This window comes from Saccopteryx leptura, unplaced genomic scaffold (genome assembly GCF_036850995.1).
Source record: "Saccopteryx leptura isolate mSacLep1 unplaced genomic scaffold, mSacLep1_pri_phased_curated manual_scaffold_63, whole genome shotgun sequence".
Classification (NCBI taxonomy): Eukaryota; Metazoa; Chordata; class Mammalia; order Chiroptera; family Emballonuridae; genus Saccopteryx; species Saccopteryx leptura.
Genome location: NW_027095745.1, coordinates 67,970 through 87,979, shown reverse-complemented (window position 1 = coordinate 87,979; position 20,010 = coordinate 67,970). Strand labels below are relative to the sequence as shown.

The window sequence follows — 20,010 nt, the reverse complement described above, 5'->3', positions numbered from 1 at the left end:
AATGGTGTGTCCCGCAAGTCTTTCCGGATCCCAGCTTCCTCGGCTAGGATATCCCTGCACTGATGGTGGACAGTTCCCCCCTCCTCCCTGGGTAGCAGGGTGGCTGGGTTCAAAACAGTTGGAGAGCCAAAGGTGATCCTGTCTTTATCTAACAGGAGGCTTTGGTAATGAGTAATGCGGGCATTAGTTAACCAGCGTTCTGGAGGTTGTCTTATTATGCTTTCCAGGGCATGGGGGGCGACAACAGTCAATTTCTGGCCCAGAGTCAGTTTGTCAGCGTCTTTGACTAGGAGGGCCACAGCGGCAATCACCCGTAGGCACCCTGGCCACCCTTTTGCGACTGCATCTAACCTCTTAGAAAGATAGGCTACTGGCCATTTCCAGGGTCCCAGAGACTGAGTCAATACTCCTTTAGCTATCCCTTCCTTCTCGTCTACATAGAGAGTGAAAGGCTTCTCTATGTTGGGGAGTGCCAAGGCCGGGGCTGACAACAGTGCCCTCTTGATTTGGTCAAAGACCTTTTGCTGTTCATCTCCCCAGGTATATTCAGTTCCATCCTTTAACAAGGGGTATAGAGGGGCAGCTAGTGCGGCAAAGCCAGGTATCCATAGTCTGCAAAAACCTGCTGTGCCTAAGAATTCCCTGAGGCCCTTCTGATTTTTCGGAAGTGGGATTTGAGTAACAGTCTTTTTCCTCGCCTCAGTTAGCCATCTCTTACATCTCAGAGAGAGCAGCCCAGGAAGGTGACTTCGGGTTGGCAGATCTGGGCCTTTTTGCCGGATGCCCGGTATCCCAGTTTGGCCAGTTCGGCAAGCAGTTTTTCAGTTCCTTGTTTGCACTGCTCTCTGGTGGCGGCTGCAAGTAATAGATCATCAACATACTGCAACAGAGTTACCTCAGGGGTGGAGGCTCGGTAAGCACTCAAATCCTGGTGCAGCGCTTCGTCAAAGATGGTGGGAGAGTTCTTGAAGCCCTGGGGTAGCCGCGTCCAGTTGAGCTGTCCACTGAGTCCATTCTCAGGGTCCATCCATTCGAAAGCAAACAGGGGTTGGCAGTCCTCATGCAGGCGCAAGCAGAAGAAGGCATCTTTCAGGTCCAGTACTGTATACCACTTCCTGTCAGGACTGAGGGTACTGAGGAGGTTGTAAGGGTTTGGGACCGTTGGATGTATGTCCATTACTCGACTGTTAACCTCTCTCAAATCCTGGACTGGTCTATAGTCCCCTGTCCCTGGTTTCTTTACCGGTAGCAGGGGGGTGTTCCATTCTGATTGACAAGGCCTCAGGATCCCCTGTCCTAGTAGCCTCTTGAGGTGAGGCCTAATGCCTTCTCGGGCCTCTTTACTCATGTAGTATTGTTTGACCCTTATGGAGGTGGCAGAGGGCTTTAGGTATACTACCACCGGAGGCCTTTGTACTGCTAATCCTGGCCCTGCCATTTCTGCCCAGGCCTCTGGGAAGCTCTGAAGCCACCTGTCCTCTGTTGAATGGGGTCCGGGGGCAGGGGTCTCATAAAGTTTATACTCATCTTCAGCAGACAAGGTCAGCATGGTCACAATAGGCTGACTGACAAGAGGGTTACTGAATCTTACTTCTGGTCCCTGGGGCTTGAAGTCAATACTTGCCCCTAACTTGGTAAGCAAATCCCTCCCCAGCAGCGGGGCAGGGCATTCTGGTATGACCAGAAAGGAGTGCTGTACTTTTCCCCTCCCCAGGTCCATTGTCCTTTTAGTTGTCCATGACCTATGCTGGCATCCATTTGCCCCCTGAACCAGGGATTTTTTGTTTGAGAGGGGACCCAGCAGGCTCTGCAAGGCAGAGTAAACCGCTCCTGTATCCACCTCAAAGTCTATTGGTGTCCCCTCCACATTGAATGTTACCCTGAGTTCGGGGAGGGGGTTCGAACTCCGATGCCCCTAATTTCCTAGGGCAAGGATTTCCTCAGTCTTCTTTTTGTTCTTCTTAGGGCAATCCCTGACCCAGTGTCCTTCTTCTTTACAGTAGGCACACTGGTTAGGTCCTAATTTTGGTTTTTGTTTTGGGCCCGAGATACTATGCTTTCTTTTTCTATCTTGTTTCCCTACTACGGTAGCCAAAATCTTTGTTAACTCTTTATTTCTCCGTTTATCTCGCTTATTTTCCTGCTCCTCACGTTCTTTTTCTAATCTCTGCTCCTTTTCCTCTGCTGTCTCTCTTTTATAGAACACTTTCTCAGCTTCCTTGACTAAATCTCTCAGAGCCATGTCCTGTAACCCATCCATCCTCTGGAGTTTCCTCCTAATATCAGTAGCTGACTGTCCTTTAAAAGCCATAGCTAGTGCCCCTTTCTGATCTTCAGACTCAGGGTCGAAAGGGGTGTACCTCCTATAGGCTTCCATTAGTCTCTCTAGGAATCTGGATGGGGATTCCTCTGGCCCTTGAATTACTTCTCTAACCTTAGCCAAATTAGTGGGGCATCTCGCCGCCGCTCGGAGACCCATCATCAGAGTCTGGCGATAGAGTAAGTGTTGCCGCCTACCTTCAGGCGTATTAGGGTCCCAGTTAGGCCGCCTCAGGGGAAAATTCTCATTTATAAGGTTGGGGAGTTGAGTAGAACGACCATCAGGTCCAGGAACCAATTTCCTAGCCTCGAGGAGAATTCGTTCTCTTTCTTTGGAGGTGAAGAGGATACCTAAGAGCTGCTGGCAGTCATCCCAAGTGGGCTGATGGGAAAACATAAGAGACTCGAGAAGGTCAGTAAGTTTGACAGGGTCCTCTGAAAAAGGTGGATTATTGTTTTTCCAATTATATAGGTCTGAGGAGGAGAAGGGCCAATACTGAAGTACCAGCATGTCTCCCCCTTGACCGTCAGGGACAGAAGGTCCGAAAGGCCGAAGGGGCAGGGTGACGGCCACGTCATCCGAGGTTTGTGCTCTCCGGCTCCGGGTACCTTGGGCTGGACCCTCTCCTGATGGTCCCCGTTTGTTCTGATGTGGGGCCTCAGGCTGGGAACCAGCAGCACCGGCAGGGACATCCCTGGGATAGGGAGGCGGGAGTCCCGAATCAAGAAGAATAAGGTCAGTTTGAGATTCAGGGAGAACAGAGGAGGAAAGGGGAGGATACAGGGATGAAGTAGGCGTCATTGGCTCCGAAGGTTTGAGTGGAAGCATAGAGCAGAGGTCTGGATGAGTTGGAGCAGGTCTGGGAGTGCCCGGAGTGGTGGAGAGGGTTGTTGGGAGGGAGGGTGCAGGGGGAGGAAGGAAAGGCTGGATCCAAGGAGGAGGGTCGTCAGCCAGGTATTCCCAAACCCAAATATAAGGCTGTTGATCCGGACGGCCATGAGGTCCTGGAGTGAAGACGACTGCTTTAACCGCCTTTATGGTGTCTTTGTGGAAGGTTCCAGTGGTCGGCCAACCTACTCCTAAGGTGGGCCACTCGGAGGTACAGAAAGTTTGCCACTTGCGCTTCTTAACAAGAAGAGACAGATTATGAACTCGGGCATTAACCTCAGACCAATGAGACAGAGTCAGGGACAGTGGGGTGGAAGCTCCTTGTCCCATTTTAATTTCAAAGAGATAAAAAGACAGAAAGAAGGCAAAAAATAAGACACTGACAAAAACAAACAGAAACAAACAGACAAAGCCGGCTGCGCCGCGAACTGCAAAATAAAACTAAAAATAAATCTAACGGTCCGGACCTACGAGTTCGGTTGGAAACTGGCAACAAATCTACAGATTCTGTCTGAGACAGCAGATGGAATTCCAAGCGTCCTTGGTCGTCCTCACACACCAGGGCGTCCCCTGGAGTCGTGGCCTGCGACCCCCTGACACATCTGTCAGTCGCAGCCAGGAGGGACTCACGTCCCTGCCTGACAGCCACCGCCAGTTTCACTTACCAAGCATCAGGTGTGCATCTCGTGCGGGATCTCGGTGGAACCTCCAAATGTTGACTGAGGATGCACCAACAGAATTCTAGACTCAGAGTAAAACAAAAAAAAGTTTATTACACTCGCGAGCGGGCCCAAGGCAAGGAAATGGCCAAGAGCCCCGAGCCACTTCAGCAGGCAAGTTTTATACCTATTTTCAGGGAGAGGAGTTGTAACAGTTCTCAGGGTAATTGATGGGCAAACATCTGCTTAATTTCAAGGAGGGGAGTTGTAACAGTTCTCAGGGTGATTGATGTGACATAATCTATTCCCGGTCCTTGAGGTAAGGAAGGTGTTAGACTCCCAGGATGGCTAGGAATAGATGAGTCCTTGAGATAGGAAAGTCGTAAAACTCCCAGGATAATTAGTGCAACCCAATCCTGGAGGATAGATAGGGACTTTTCCAGCTGGGGGCTTTCAACTGTATGACTGGTTACTAAGGCACATCTGACTAAAATTTAATTTGGGGGAGCCAAGTACTAAACGCAAAATTCACTTCTGTATGAACCGCTTGCTTGCTACGCTATAAAAACCCCTAAATTGTAGGTGCTCGGTGTGACTGGTGACCGTCACCTGAGCTCACTTTTCTATAAAACTTTGTTTAAACTCTCTAAACGTCTCCAGTGTCTATTTTACCTGGCGAATGCAACAGTTGATTGCCTCAGATGCTTGCGGCCTTGCCTTTCCGATAAGCCCCTAATCAAACACCGGATGCCTGCGGCTTCTTCAAGGAGCCTGGGCAAACATCTAGGGGCCGGGTGGGCCAGTTATTGTTTTACAAGCCAAGATAAGTTAAGCAAAAATCAGACGAAAAAGATCAGACGGAATCCACTGTTACACTATAACATTATATTACTACAACAGATCTTCAATCCTGCAGAGGCTCTCATTTTAACAATTTTTTAAATTTGTTTATTTAAAAAAACATTTGGAGAGTGGAGAGAGAGAGACAGAAAGAGAAGGGGGGAAGAGCAGAAAGCATCAACTCCCATTTGTGTTTTGACCAGGCAAGCCCAGCTTTTTTATTTTAATTATTTTTTGTTTGTTCTTTTGTTTTATTTATTTTAGAGGGTGGAGAGAGAGAGAGAGAGAGAGAGAGAGAGAGGTAATTTCGTTAATGCATGTGGAATAAAAGAAAGGAGGGAAGATTCCACGAGGGCCTGAGAGCCAGAGCCAGACCGGGTGAGCAAGTAGAAGAGAGTTTGTGCTGTCACCGTTTTGCAGGAGGGGACTGTCAGGGGCAGGTCAAAGGTATGATCCTATTGATGCACAGAGTGGCCAGACACAGCTCAGAGATGGCAAAGAGAAGAAGCCTTTGGTAAAGAAGTGATCTGACAGGGTTGTGAGTTCCCACCTCGACCTGTTCATTTCATGAATTTCTATCGGATCAGGAGGAGGTCACATTCCACTGAACGCTTTCTTGTCCACACTGTGTTCCTCCGCCTGGAGTCTGTTTAGATAAGAATTCATTTTCAGTGGGGCTATTTGTTTTAGAGTGCTATGTGAGTATTGATCAGAAATGCATTGTGGTTTTGTCGGTTTATGGAACAGAAATGTTTCGTCAGGTACATGGCGAGTAAAGATGTTCTTTCCATTTCTGGCTTGTGCTTTTAATGTTTGAATAGTTTTTTTTTAATAGTTGATTTTAATTTTATAAAGTCCCTGGTTTTTTCTATTTTGATGGGTCCCTGAAACCTAGAAGAACTAGGAGGGGTGTAGCGGGCCCCCGAGGCGCGCGGGAAGGAGGAGGGAGTTGGCGGGGAGAAGAGAGGTGCGGGGCAGGCTCAGTACCGCGCAGTCCGGACCCACGGTGAAAGGGGGCGTGGGGACCGCTACCTGGGCTTTGAGGGAGGCGGTCGCCGACACGACGTGAAGATGAGGTGCATTTGATGTGGTAACATAGGTTCTGAAGGAAAGTGAGAAAGTGGGGGACCGTCAGGTTTTTTTTCTTGCTCATCTGTGCAGTGAAGACTGTGTATCATGCGCAGTGTTTTTTATTACATTTCAGTTCCAGTGGCATTGTGACTGCCAGTTTAATTTATTTTGTGTGTTATTGAGAACTGCATTTGGTAACTTGTAGTGAGAAGAGCTCTGTAGTTACCTTTTTGTTGCGGATTTCTAGAGAAAGACCAAGAGGGGAAGATACACCGTTTCTATGGTGATACCTCTGTGTCTAGTCTAATGCGGTTCTTCTCAAATATGCCGTCAGCGCGATAGCCTGGCGCCCTCGTGTGGGCATCTCGGGAATGACATTGTAGTGCAGGTGCGCAGTAGAGCGGATCCTCTACTAAGGCTTGGAATGCACATAAGGCAGAGGTAGTCAACCTTTGTATACCTACTGCCCACTTTTGTATCTCTGTTGGCAGTAAAATTTTCTAACCACCCACCGGTTCCACAGTAATGGTGATTTATAAAATAGGGAAGTAACTTTACTTTATAAAATTTATAAAGCAGAGTTACAGCAAGTTAAAGCATATAATAATAATTATTTACCAAATACTTTATGTCAGATTTTCACTAAGTTTGGCAGAATAAATCTTTGTAAAACAACTTACTACCGCCCACCATGAAAGCTGGAATGCCCACTAGTGGGCAGAAGGGACCAGGTTGACCAGCACTGACATAAGGTTTCTTCTGTCCTTACTGATTTTTTAAAATTTTTATTTATTTATTTATTTTAGAGGAGAGAGAGAGAGAGAGAAAGAGAGAGAGAAGGGGGGAGAAGCAGGGAGCATCAACTCCCATATGTGCCTTGACCGGGCAAACCCAAGGTTTTTTTTTTAACTTTCTTTTTTCAATTTTTATTTATTCATTTTGGAGAAGAGAGAGAGAGAGAGAGAAAGAGAGGAGAGACAGAGAGAGAGAAGGGGGGAGGAGCTGGAAGCATCAACTCCCATATGTGCCTTGACCAGGCAAGCCCAGTGTTTCGAACCAGTGACCTCAGCATTTCCAGGTTGACGCTTTATCCACTGCACCACCACATGTCAGGCAAGCCCAAGGTTTTGAACCACTGACCTCAGCGTTCTAGTTCCGTGCTTGATCCACTGCGCCACCACTGTCAGGCCTTACTGATTTTTTTGAAGCAGGCTATCACTTTTGAAGGAGTGACGATCCGTCTCTGAATGAGAAATGTGTTGAATATATTTCAATGATAGATTTTCTTTTTTTTTTTTTGTAACTGTGATGTAAGTGGGAGTTTGTGTTATGGAGTTTATATTAAGTACAGGAATAGTTAGAATCACCGAGCGACTAAAGCTTATCGATAGGAAGCGCTACTGTTTGCAGTGATGATTTTTGCCCTCAATCATCAAAACAGTTGTATAATATCTATTTGTATAAGGTTTTCCTAATACAGGAGGGTTTTACAATAAGTTTTCGCTGTGACTGTGAGAAGGAATTAATTGTTGCATTTATATTTATTAATTCTTGTAGTATTTTCCTTGGAATGACCGTCATCCTTTATTCACGCCACCGCGCAGTTTTTCTACCATTTCCCTTGCAATCATCGTGTCCCTTTAGGGTTATTGCATTTCAGAATGTCTCCTATGTTGTGATTCCTGTTTATATTCTCTAAAGAAGGCGTTTTCAATGGCAGTTTTTAGTTTTATAAAATGACAATGAATTTATTTTGCTAAAGTAAACGTGAACGAGTGTACTAGTTTCATGGCTGTTTTCATGTAAATGAACCATTGAAAACTGAAGTTGTGTGTGAGCTGCTGGGCCTGTCAGGAGGCCTAAGGCAGAATCAGCAGGGAGGTGAGAGGTGGGGCCCGGCATAGATGCGGGGCGGGGCGGGGCCAGGGAAATTGGGCCTCGCGCAGCTTTGAGATGAGACGCAGCGGAAGAGTCAGCAAGGCCATGGACTTGAGGTGTGAGGCTTCCGGGCAGGGGCCGCAGTTCACTAGTCGGGCGGTGCAGAGCTCGGATAAATGTTAGTGTATCCTCGGGGTCTGGGGATAACAGGATGTGGGATGGGACAGAGGGGATGTGAGCGAGCTAGAGGTTCAGGGAGGAGGTGCAGCTGGCCGCCAAAAGAAAAGAGCTCCCAGACTGTTTGTAGGGAATATGCTTCTGCTCCCCGTGTAAGATCAGCAGAATGACCTGCTGTTTGTATTGTATGTCACTCTTCATCCTGTTTCTTGTGGGGTAGGGTTTGTCTTCTGAGTACTAGTGAGCTTTGGGGCAGGATTATTGTGTGTCCTGGGGAATGTCCTCTGCATTGTAGGTGCTTGTGAGGAGGGATTCCTTCTATTCACAGCCCAGAATTAACATCCAGCCAGATCCCCATGCTCTTGTTAATATTAAATGGCACCATGTTGGCTGAATATGGCCCCAGAGCATATTCACCTTTGTCAGAAAGCACAGCCCTGGAAGCTTTGAGCAATCTGGCCTTGGAAGTAGTATTTTCATCATTGTTCTTTTGAAATTATTTTATAAGGCTATCATTGATTAAATTTGGTATTTTTAAATTTAATGTTCATTCATTTGATAACATGGCGATGTAATGATAATGTTGGTCAAATAAGTTTGTAAATATAATGTTTACATGTTTGCTCACTTATAGTTTGTATTGGGTGTGGGGGACAGGCTGTAAGCAGGTCGCGTCATTACAGCTCTAAGTTTAGTTTTAAGACTAAGCTTAGGCCCTGGCCAGTTGGCTCAGTGGTAGAGCGTCGGCCTGGCATGCAGAAGTCCCGGGTTTGATTCCCGGCCAGGGCACACAGGAGAAGCGCCCATCTGCTTCTCCACCCCATCCCCCTCTCCTTCCTCTGTCTCTCTCTTCCCCTACCGCAGCGAGGCTCCATTGGAGCAAAGATGGCCCGGGCGCTGGGGATGGCTCCTCGGCCTCTGCCCCAGGCTCTGGAGTGGCTCTGGTCGCAACAGAGCGATGCCCCAGAGGGGCAGAGCATTGCCCCCTGGTGGGCACTATGTCGCCCCCTGGTGGGCGTGCCGGGTGGATCCAGGTCTGGCGCATGAGGGAGTCTGTCTGATTGTCTCTCCCTGTTTCCAGCTTCAGAAAAATACAAAAAGAAAAAAAAAAGACTAAGCTTTTTCTAACACCTTTGACTGATTGCATGATGCGGGGTGGTGCACTCTTATGAGGAATCCTATTATGTTTCAGATAAGTGACTTTGTATCAGAGACTTTCTTGTTTCTATATTGGATTAAAGGTTTTGGATTTCTACACTATAAACTGGGGCAGACAGTGAGCTTGTTCTCTCTCAGTTCCTGAGATTAGTATTAGAGGAGAAAGCAGAGAGAGGCCACATGGAGGAGGCCAAAAGAAGCAGGTGAGATGGTGGAGTGCTGAGTGAGAAGCCAGTTTGTGCAGAGTTTGTGCAGAGAAAAGGAGATGGGGAACAGAGGTGAGTAAGTCTGGTGAGCTAGAAACCTTTGATTTTAGAAAACTCGATCAAGTCAGTAGCTTTGTGAGCACTGAATGAGTGGGTTTTTGGAGCCCAGTGATTGTTTTTACTTGCCCATCAGGTGCAAGCTAGGATTAAAGTTGATGACCCACCAGTTCTTGGCTCCATTGTTTCATTACTGTCTGTCCAAATCAAATGTGAACCTGCATGGGCCAGGTGACTGTGATGATGGCCGTGCCTACTGGCCATACAGATAACTTTCTTACAGGGTTCTAGATGAAGAATTAAAAGAGCTGTAAAGAAAGTAATGTTATAAAGCACCATACCCCAGATTCTGAAAAGCACTGTACCTTACTCCATTGGGTTTACGTAGAGACACCGGGTCCAGATAAATTTTGAAGAATTTTATTGAAGGAGGAGATTTGTTAAATATGCTGGTTGCATATGGTTGACTCGGGGCATAGCAGTTCCAAATCATGTCCCTCAAGTACATCTCAGAGGCTAGTTATATACCCTTTGACCACACACGGTTTGGGAAGCATGACACAACCATTAACAATTTTTACATTACATGAACAAGATTAACATTACAACTTTCAAGGTAATACAGTCAAAGACATTCAAAAATCCTTTTAGTGTCTATCTTTCCTCCTTTGCCTAGAAGTAAATGTTAGTTTCAGGATTCCAGGAAGGGAGGAAGAGCTAAGATCAGTGTAGGGTGGTATGTAAATTTTGTCTCTTATTGAAAGCAAAAGAAAGTTCCTCAGATAACCTTAATCATTTCAGAGAACTTAAAACCAAATGACCCTAGTCATTTTTGTAAGTCAGGAGACTTTTATATTCTTTTTCTTCCATTTTCCAGAGAAAAAACTGGACAGAAAGCCTGACTTTTCCCTTTAAAATTGTTGGAATCCATGGGAGTTGGAAAGACCAGAGTAAGAGGCTTTATTGAAAGGAAGAAAGGAACCCTGCCGGGCACTTCTCCTGGGGGAGAAGAGCACCAGCTACAGACTAGGGGCGAGTTATGTAGTGTTTGGGAGAGCCTGAGGGGATACTGAGGCAAAAGTCCTGGTATGTCGGGAATGCTCCTCCTTGGGGGGCTTCGAGCATGTGGGTGTTGAACCAAAAGTCCTGGTATGTCCGGAGCCCCTCCTTGGGGCGGGTTGTCAACTTTTTGGAATTCCTCTGTCTCAGGGTCAATAGTCCAGTAAGGGTGAGGTCTGACAGATAAGCGGAACATCAAGAGGGCAGTTTGGAATTCACGTACTATCATTTCTCGACTCTGTGGTTACATATAAAAGAAAGGCAGTTATTAATTTTATAATATATGGTGAGGGGTGATGAGGAGAAAGAGGAGAAAAAATTGGAAAATTATTTCTTCTTCTGGAGAGAACTCGAGAAGGGAACCTTGCCAAGCCAAGACCCCCATCCAGTTCAGAAGGTCATCAATTTCCATGCTGTGAGGTCTGAACCAGGCAATGTCTCTAAAAACCTGAGTGAGGAAGTAAAGAAATTTTTCGAGGTAATAATTGTTAGTTGCTTGCTGCTGGTGCCGAGTGGACAGAGTGACATGGTGATCCATGGTCTCCTGGATGAGTCTCATGAGACATGCTGGTCTGGTTCCTCTTGAATGGGAGGACATATGGAGAGTTTAGGAGACAGGGAACCTGTTGGTGTAAGTTTTTATAAGGACTGCATATGTGTGGTTGAAAAGGAAGGGGGAGTTTGGAGAACATTCAGGAGGGCACTTCTCGGGCTGAGGGGCGGCTTCTTCCTGCTGTCATCCCTACCTATTTGATATTTTTCTCATGAAGTTCTCCTTGGGGTACTGGGGAATAGGAGTGTAGGAGAATTTGATTGTAGGTAATCCTAGAGATTTCTCTCATCCTGGCCTGTATGAACTTAATAAAGAAAGAGGCAAGTATTTGGAGATTAGCAATGCAGAGATAAGGAGGGTTGTATAGGGGGTGTGTGTGTGAAAGTTCTTCCATGGTAAAGTCAGAGATATTTTTTCCTGGCAGCCCTGGAGAGAGTAGTTAGCTTGAGCTAAAAGAAATATTTTATGCCTGTTTGTAGGCTCTTCTTCAGCCAAGAAGACCCAGTGGTCTTGTCCCCTTACTATGTGAACGGTAAAAAGACTGAGAAGTGTTAAGAGGTGTTGCTATTTATTCTCCTAGTTCTTCAGGAATATGGGAGAGATTTAGGGTTAGGGGACCTGTAGAAGTTGAAAGATAAAATTTAGGAGGTTTGCTGATACAGGGTTTCAAATTTTTCTGTTTCATGAGGGCAGGTTTCAGGGTTGATGTGTAGGGTTAGGTAGATTTTTCCAGTTGTCTGACTGGCGAAGGTCTGCATGCGGTTCTGTAAGAAACTAGTGAACAAACATCAGAGGCAGGGGCTAAAAGTTAGAAAAATAAATAGGAGAGTGAGTGGAGCAATGAAAGGTAATAGTCAAGACACCCAGATTGTGTGAAACCACTGATTCCATGTTTATGAATTTGCTGGGCTTCAGAGAGAGAGAGAGAGAGAGAGAGAGAATAGGAATAAGACAAGGTAGTATGGCTAGTCCCCTTGTCCCTAGATATACTTTTATAGAGATTTCTAAAGCAATAGGAGGAGAGATTACCTGTATAGCTCGTTTGGTCCTTACATTGATGGATAGTGAATTAGAAACTGGAAGAGGCTCATGGGGTGGGATTAGGTTGATATTTAGGGTGAGATAGATTAGGGTACAGGTTTTTGTCTAGTTAGTATGGAGATGCAGATAGGTGTTGGTCCCACATGAGTAGAAAGTTTCTGATTTGGTGAGGCAGGCTGAGAGGTGAATAGAGAATAGAAGGACAAGGGGTTGGTTTTGTTTCTGTTTCTGAGATCCAGATGGTCAGGGTGGAGGAAAGAGTCATCCTAATAAGTGGGGAGGGTAGAGGATTGTTAGCTAGGGTGACTGATTAAACATTCTTTGAAAACCAGTTTTCTGACTGTACAAATTCGTTTTTCTCGGTACAAATCTCCTGCAACCTGCACAAACCTTCTACAACTTACATAAACCTTCAACTTTCATGCACTTTCTTATCCAGAAATAAATGGCCTTCATTAACAACTTGCTTTTCCTTTTTCTTTCAAAAGTATTTCCATACCTTATACCTTCTAATATCAAAACCATACAATTCCTTTCTTGTCAGAACTCTTGATTTAAAAAATTTTAAACTCTAGTGACAATCAAGTTGACTTTCTTTTTATCCTAGTTTCCCTTTTCCCAAAGCCTGACTAAAAGAGTCCTTAGTTTTTTCATATATTTGCCATACATAGACCAACCAGCTTCAGGTTTGTGGTTGGAGTAAGGCATGCCATTTTTCTATTTTAGCAGCAGTGGGAGTTGTCAGGATCACGGTGTGTGGACCTGTCCATGTAAAAGTCAGTCCTTGGGTGATATAATGCTGGAAGTTCCTCTTGGACAGTCTTTGAACAATTTGCTGAGTAACCTATAAAACCTGCAAGTACTTAGGGAAAGAGTGTTACATTTTCACACTTTGCAGTTAGAGTTTAAGTCCTAGTGACCACTGCTTCTAGCTGGAATTAGCAGCAGGTCCCAGCCTATAATAGGCATGGGGCATTGAGATAAGAGGAACAAAGGAGATACTAAACATTAAATAAAGCAATAAAATCAGACTGTCAATACCCACAGTAGAGATCTTTGAGGGATAAATAAAACTTAAATATTCAAGCAAGGCATAGTAGATGGCCCTTGTGTTTACAAGAAAGGAGATTAGCTTATCTGCTACTTGGAAGAAATACCTTAGGCTCATGAACGATGTCCTTGGGCCTTCAGTGGCAATTCCCAGCACACTGGGCAAGGTCAGGTCACAGGTAGCTGGAGCAGGGCTAGAAGAGACTGAACCCTCCCTCCATGGAGCAAGGGGGCAGCTTACCTTCTCATGTCCCTCTTTCCACAGCACAGGTGTGTCACTGTTGGGGCCTGGAAGCCTGGCAGTCTTCAGTTCAATGACCTTTGTTTCCACTCTGGAGCAGGGCCTTGATGAAATGCTATGAAACCCCTTAGGGCACTGGAGCCAAAAGTTGGTATTTCCTGACTTCTTTTGGGCCTTATTTGCCTTTTCTGTTACTTCCTTGGTCATTATAGACCTTAAAAGCCATGCTCAGAAGATCTCACTGAGGGGCTTGACTAAGAGAGCAAAATTGGGAATTCAGTGTTTAAAGAAGCCTATTAGACTGAGGAAAGAAAAGATTTGATTTGTTGTGGTAGGTGGTTGGAGACTGTGGAGGGTCTGAGTTTGATCTAGGGTGAGACTTCAGGTGGTGGGGGTTAAAGTAATGCCTAGATAGACTAGGGACTGAGAATAAAGTTGAGCCTTAGCAGAGAAGACAGGATAACACTTCATAGCGAGAAAGTTAAGAAGGGTGGTGGTGAGTCTCCTTGAGGCAGGCAGGGTGGGGCTGCAGAGGAGTAGGTTATCTACATATTGTAAGAGAGTACTAGTTTTGAGATTGCATGCTGCTAAATCCTGAGCTAGTGCCTTCTGTTTTTGATCCCCTGGGGTAAAATAGTCCATGTAAGTTGCTGAGCTGCATTAGTGTCTGGGTAAAGGCAAACAGAAAGTAAGAGTCAGGGTGTAGAGGAATGGTAAAGAAGGCATTCTTGAGGGCTAGGATTATGAATGAGTGATGTTTGAGAAAATGTTTGACAGTAATTTACAGAGATTACGGACTACTGGATAAAGAGGAATTACTGCCTCATTGATTTGGTATAAGGCTTGTGCGAGGTGATAAGCTCCTGAAGGTTTTCGAACAGGAAAGATGGGGGTATTGCAGGGAGATTCCATGGGGATGAGTAAACCTGGTTTATGAGGTGGGTAATTACTGGTTTAAGGCCTTAGAAACAGACACAGTGTAAGGCCAGGAGCCGCCATCGTGGCCATTCACATGCAGGTTCCCATTGGATTCGGGCAGACAATAAAGAAATGGTGGAGTCAGAGGATTGGGGGCCATCCTATTTATTTGTGTCTCACCAAGACAGGCAAACCACAAAAGAAGACAAGGGAAAAGCAGAAAACCAGCTCTTCCCATGAAGGGCAAGGGATCAGGGAAGCCCCTGCAATTGTGATAGCAGGAACTGTGTGTCCAAGCTCCTGGTCTGTCCCACTTAATAGTGTAGAAAACAAAAATCCCTTAATCCAATATACAAACAAGGAAGTCCCTGATACAAAGTCACTTATCCAAGGCATAATTGGATTCCTCATGAGAGTGCACCACCCAAATCATACAATCAGTCAAGGGTGTGGGGAAAAGCTTAGTCCCAAAACCAAACCTCAGGCTACAACGACCTGGCCTGCTCACAGCCTGTCCCCCACACCTAATATAAGTCACAAGCGAGCAAACATATATATCATATTTACAAACTTATTTGACCAACACACAGTTACACATTAAACAAAGACTCTATATATTATAAATAAAGAAATTTAAATGAGCGCGCTTTACTTGTTTCAATTCACTAGAAATATTTTTTGACAAACAATGAGACAAGACAGATTACTTACTCACATAGCTTAATATACAATTCTGTTTTTTAAGTTTTTTGAGATGGCAGAGAGTTGCCAGCAAAGAGGGAGGAAGAGAGAAAGCAGACGGATGGACAGTGTGAGCAGCTGGATGGAAAGAAGGAAAGTCAGAATCTGCAGGAGGAGAGAAGGAGGTTAAAGTATTGGTGTGGCGCCACATGGTCAGAGGAGTCAAAAGGATTTAGAGCTCTGAGGAGAAAGGAGAGGGCGAGGAGGAAAGAGGCACAGTCACAGTTTGTAAGGAAGAAAAAGGGGTCGGAGAGGAGACAGAACTGCAGTTTGTAAGGAGGGAAGAGAGGTCAGAGCTGAGACAGGCACAGCTTCTAAGGAGGGGGGAGGGGACGAAGAACACAGTGGAGAAGGGAGACGCCCCCAGCCAGCAGGAGAGGAGAGAGAGAGACTGGTGAAATGAGAAAACAATATTTAGTGAAGGGAAGGGCTTTCTGGAGGGAAGAGACTCCAGCAAAAAAGATTTGCTGAGAGACTAGAGAAGGGGTCCCAAGAGAGGGGTGCCCCGGGGGTCAGGCAGGATAAGGAGAGAGTTTGGGAGTCCACGGAGAAGATTAGGAGCAGAGGTTTTAGGTAAGGTTTCTTTGGCCAAAAACGGCCTGCGTGTAGAACAGAAGGTACAGAAATTAAGGACCTAAGAGAAGGGAGAAGAAAGCCTGCACGTAAGAAAATTCTGATGCCTTCCCTGTCTGGTGGCAAAATTGTAAAGATGTCTTAGGATATTGTAATCGGATGTCCCGTTTTCAGGCTGTTAATCCAAATTCGGAGGTACCCGAAATATGGAAGACAGGAGCAAGGTCCATCGTTTACACCTTAAAGTTTTATTGTCTAGCTTGGCCAAGCGGCGGAAACTCCGACAGAAATCTGATGGAGAGCGCACTGGCCCTTTGTTCTACTTAGTTTTTATAGTTTTGTAAGTGGGAAGTACAGAAGCAAAAATTGCAAATAAGCCCTGGCCGGTTGGCTCAGTGGTAGAGCGTCATCCTAGCATGCGGAGGACCCGGGTTCAATTACTGGCCAGGGCACACAGAAGAAGCACCCATTTGCTTCTCCACCCCTCTGCTGTGCTTTCCTCTCTGTCTCTCTCTTCCCCTCCCGCAGCCAAGGCTCCATTGGAGCAAGGATGGCCCAGGCACTGGGGATGGCTCTGTGGCCTCTGCCTCAGGCGCTGGAGTGGCTCTGGTTGCAACATGGCGATGCCCAGGATGGGCAGAGTATCTCCCCCTTGTGGGCAGAGCATCGCCCCTGGTGGGTGTGCCGGGTGGATCCCGGTCGGGCGCATGCGGGAGTCTGTCTGACTGTCTCTCCCTGTTTCCAGCTTCAGAAAAATGAAAAAAAAAATTGCAATTAGGAGCCCCTTACCGCTATTGGTTATAGTCATATGTCCTTTAACATGATAGGACCACGTTCAATTTGCAAACCATACATCATTTTGGAGAAAACAAAATTTACAAGTCAACACAATGGTAGAAAGATATCTCTTTACATATTAAAAGGCCTTCCTATATTTTCTAGTGTTCATCCACCATCTCTCTGTCCAGAGTCAGATGTATTAACCGCATGCATTTACATAAGAGAGGTAGTTTCCGTGGGGACAAATGCCCACAAATGGCTCATAGTTATAAGAAAAGGTTTATTTTGGCTTTTCCCTTCCTGCACCTGGCTAGCCATTCACTCCTTTCCCCACAGGTGTGGTGGAATGTCAGGGAATCTATGCTTTTCTTCCCTTTTCATTTACAATACAATGGCAAGAGCCATCCTGGTTATGCTAATCACACAGTACAGAGATTATTCTCACAATTTCTCTGCACACCTTAACCCAAATTAATAAAATGTTCTCCAAGCCTTCTAAAATATTAATATTAATTCTATAGCCTTTTGGTACTTTACAACATCTGCAGGTGAAATGGCTCAGTGGCTCCTCAAGGCCAATGGGAGTCATTATCTAGTCTGTACTGAGGCCATGCCGTGTTACAGAAGAAGATTAATTTCTTCAGTTTGAGGTCTGAGAGACCGAGTTTGGTGAGGTTTTTTATGAGACATCCTAGCGATGTCTGGTCGGAAGGCTTAGACTCTGAAGATCCCATAGTGGAGACAGGTGAGCAGAAGGGGGCATCCCCACCTTTTGTCACTGTCCCAAGAGGAGAGACTCTCCGTGTGGGGGAGTCATCCCTGATAGAGGTCATCACCACCTGTCAGGGAGTTCCGAGGATGAGAAGTCCGAGAGAGTGGAGAGGTTTGGCTAGGTGCCTAGTCTTCCCTGCAGTCCACTGAGACTGAAAGTCAAACCCCTCAAAACATGAGGCGTATCAGAGAAAACTGTCCGACCAGAAAGGGGTGTTTTTAGAGGCCAACCGGGGAAGGGGAAGAGAGAACCTCCTTACCTTCTGGTCCTGCAGGGGTTCAATACAGGGTTAGACTGCCGGCCAATCAACCCAAAATTACACGTCTAAACAGAATCAGGGAGTAAGCCCGGGATGAGCTGCTGCTGCCCATTGCTTCCCTGGTTGTAAGTTTGGATGGCAAAGAGGGATCGTCCAGGCAGTTAGTACCCTATCTCAGGTTTCAGCACCAAATGTTGGAATCCATGGGAATCGGAAAGACCAGAGTAAGAGGCTTTATTGAAAGGAAGAAAGGAACCCTGCTGGGCACTTCTCCTGGGGGAGAAGAGCACCAGCTATAGACTAGGGGCGAGTTATATAGTGTTTGGGAGAGCCTGAGGGGATACTGAGGCAAAAGTCCTGGTATGTCCAGAATGCTCCTCCTTGGGGGGCTTCGAGCATGTGCGTGTTGAACCGAAAGTCCTGGTATGTCCGGAGCCCATCCTTGGGGTGGGTTGTCAACTTTTTGGAATTCCTCTGACTCAGGGTCAATAGTCCAGTAAGGGTGAGGTCTGACAGATAAGCGGAACATCAAGAGGGCAGTTTGGAATTCACGTATCTATCAAAAATGGCATTTTCAACACTAAGTTTTAAAGTTCTCTGGTACTTTTTTACAGTTCATGGCACTTTTTTTTGTACACTGAAATGTGTAGGAAGGTGGTTTATCATCCAGTAGGGTCAGTTTTTAAAAAGAGGCAAGCATTCTTGTAAGCATGGTAGATTTGAATACTTGGAGTATTGTGGATGTTGGGCAGATGAAATATATTATGCTAACTTTGTTAAGATGGTGCTGCCCACATGGAAGCCTGTCACCCAGGTGATATTAATGTGTGTTAGGGGCAGGCTGTGGGCAAACAAAATTCTTGTAGCCTGGGGCTTGGTTTTAGGACTAAGCCTTTCCCAACATTTTTGATATGGGGTGGTACAATCCCATCATGTCTCAGATAAGTGACTTTGTAATAGAGACTTACATATTTTGTATATTGAATTAAAAGTTTTGATTTCTACACTATAAAATGGGCGCAAAACAAGAGCTTGTGCTTTTGATTCTTGAGATTAGCATTAGAGAGCAGAGAGAGGCCACATGGGGGAGGCCAGGAGAAGCAGCCAAAATGGCAGAGTTTGTGCAGGGAGAAGAAAGGAGATGGGGAAAGAGGTGAATATGTCTGTTGAGCTAGAAACCTTTGATTCTAGGAAACTCAGATAAGTCAGTGGCTGTGTGAGCACTGAATGTGAGTGGGTTTTGGAGCCCAGTGTATGTTTTTACTTTCCCGCCAGGTGCAAGCTAGGATTAAAGACTATGGCCCACCATTTTGTGGCTCCGTTGTTTCTTTACCAACTGTCTGAATCCAATGCAAACCTGCACTAGCCAGGCGGCTGTGATGGTGGTAGTATCCCTGCCTGCTGGCTTTACACTACTAAAAGGATTTTGTGTATTTATGGGAACAGGTTTTGCCTTAAAATGTACTCTAAGTTACCCAAATAATTTTGGTGGTTATTTTCAGTTCTCTTAATGTCTTGCTGCCTTATATTTTAGGCAGCTCCAGGGTTTTCTATTAGGTGTGGGTAGCTATTAACTTCCAGAAGAAGTGCTTTCAGTGGATGTCAGGATGTAGTGGTGCCTTTTCTTCTCTCATATGGTTGTTTTGATACCAGTTATGATATGTTACAAAGTACCTTACCCCAGATTCTGAAAGGCACTGTACCTCACTCCATCAGGTTTATGTAGAGACACGATGTTCAGATGAATTTTGAAGAATTTTATTGAAGGAGGAGATTTGCTAAATATGTCGGCCACATATGGCTGACATGGGGCATAGCAGTCCCAAATCTTGAGCCCTGAGTATATTTCAGAGGCTGGTTATATACACTTTGAGCACATACAGGTTGGGGAGGGGGCATGACAGCAGGACACCATCATTAACAAGATTATAACATTTGTCTAGGGCATTTACAGAAAATGTTAAAACTTTCAAGGTAATACAAAGACATTCACAAATCCTTTCAGTATCTATCTTCTCTTCTTTGCCTAGAAGTACACTTTAATTTCAGGATTCCAGGAAGGGAGGGAGAGCTAAGATCAGTGTAGGGTGGTGTAAAGCCAGAAGCCACGGCCAGGGCTGTCGGGAGCCGATCAACGACTGCTGGCTGACAAGGTCACAGCAGGAGAAGACCCACAACTGCTGGCTGACAAGGTCACAGCAGAAGAAGATCAAAAACTGCTGATTGACAAAGTCACAGCAGAGAAGACCAACGGCTGCTGGTTGACAAGTCACAGCAGAGAAGACCAACGGCTGCTGGTTGACAAAGTCACCACAGTGAAGACCAATGGCTGTGGGTTGACAAAGTCACCGCAAAGGAAAGGCACAACGATACTTCCCCCTTTGACTTTTTGAATTAATCTGGCCTTATATCCCCCCTTTTTCTGGGTGTGTGCTATTATTTGTGGCACAGGGATAATAGTACCGTGCTTTCCATGTAGATTTGTAGTAATTTCTTTGGAAATAAGACAGAAGGTGTAAGTTCCACAGAAATGCCTGTAAGCCCCTTGAACTGGGCTCATAAATATAAGAGGCTGGCTATGATATTGTTACATCCTAGCGAGATAGACCACAGCAGACACAAAGTAAATTTTATAAGTTTTATTGCAGACCTGCACAGGTACTGCAGGCAACCCATGCAAGGGAGCACTGCAGCCCCCCAAACCTGCACAGGGACTGCAGGTAACCCACACAGGGGAACACTGCAGCCCCCCAAACCTGCGCAGGGACT

The 20,010-nt window shown here is 45.7% G+C and overlaps 1 long non-coding RNA gene across 1 annotated transcript in view; it reads left to right on the top strand.

Moving 5' to 3' along the window:
• Nucleotides 1-19,481, top strand: part of LOC136387078 (uncharacterized) — a 125,515-nt gene extending 106,034 nt beyond the window's left edge. The window contains exon 3 of the long non-coding RNA XR_010748072.1: nt 19,357-19,481. This is a non-coding gene — a long non-coding RNA (uncharacterized lncRNA). The remainder of the gene's footprint in view (nt 1-19,356) is intronic.
• Nucleotides 19,482-20,010: the final 529 nt, after the last annotated feature.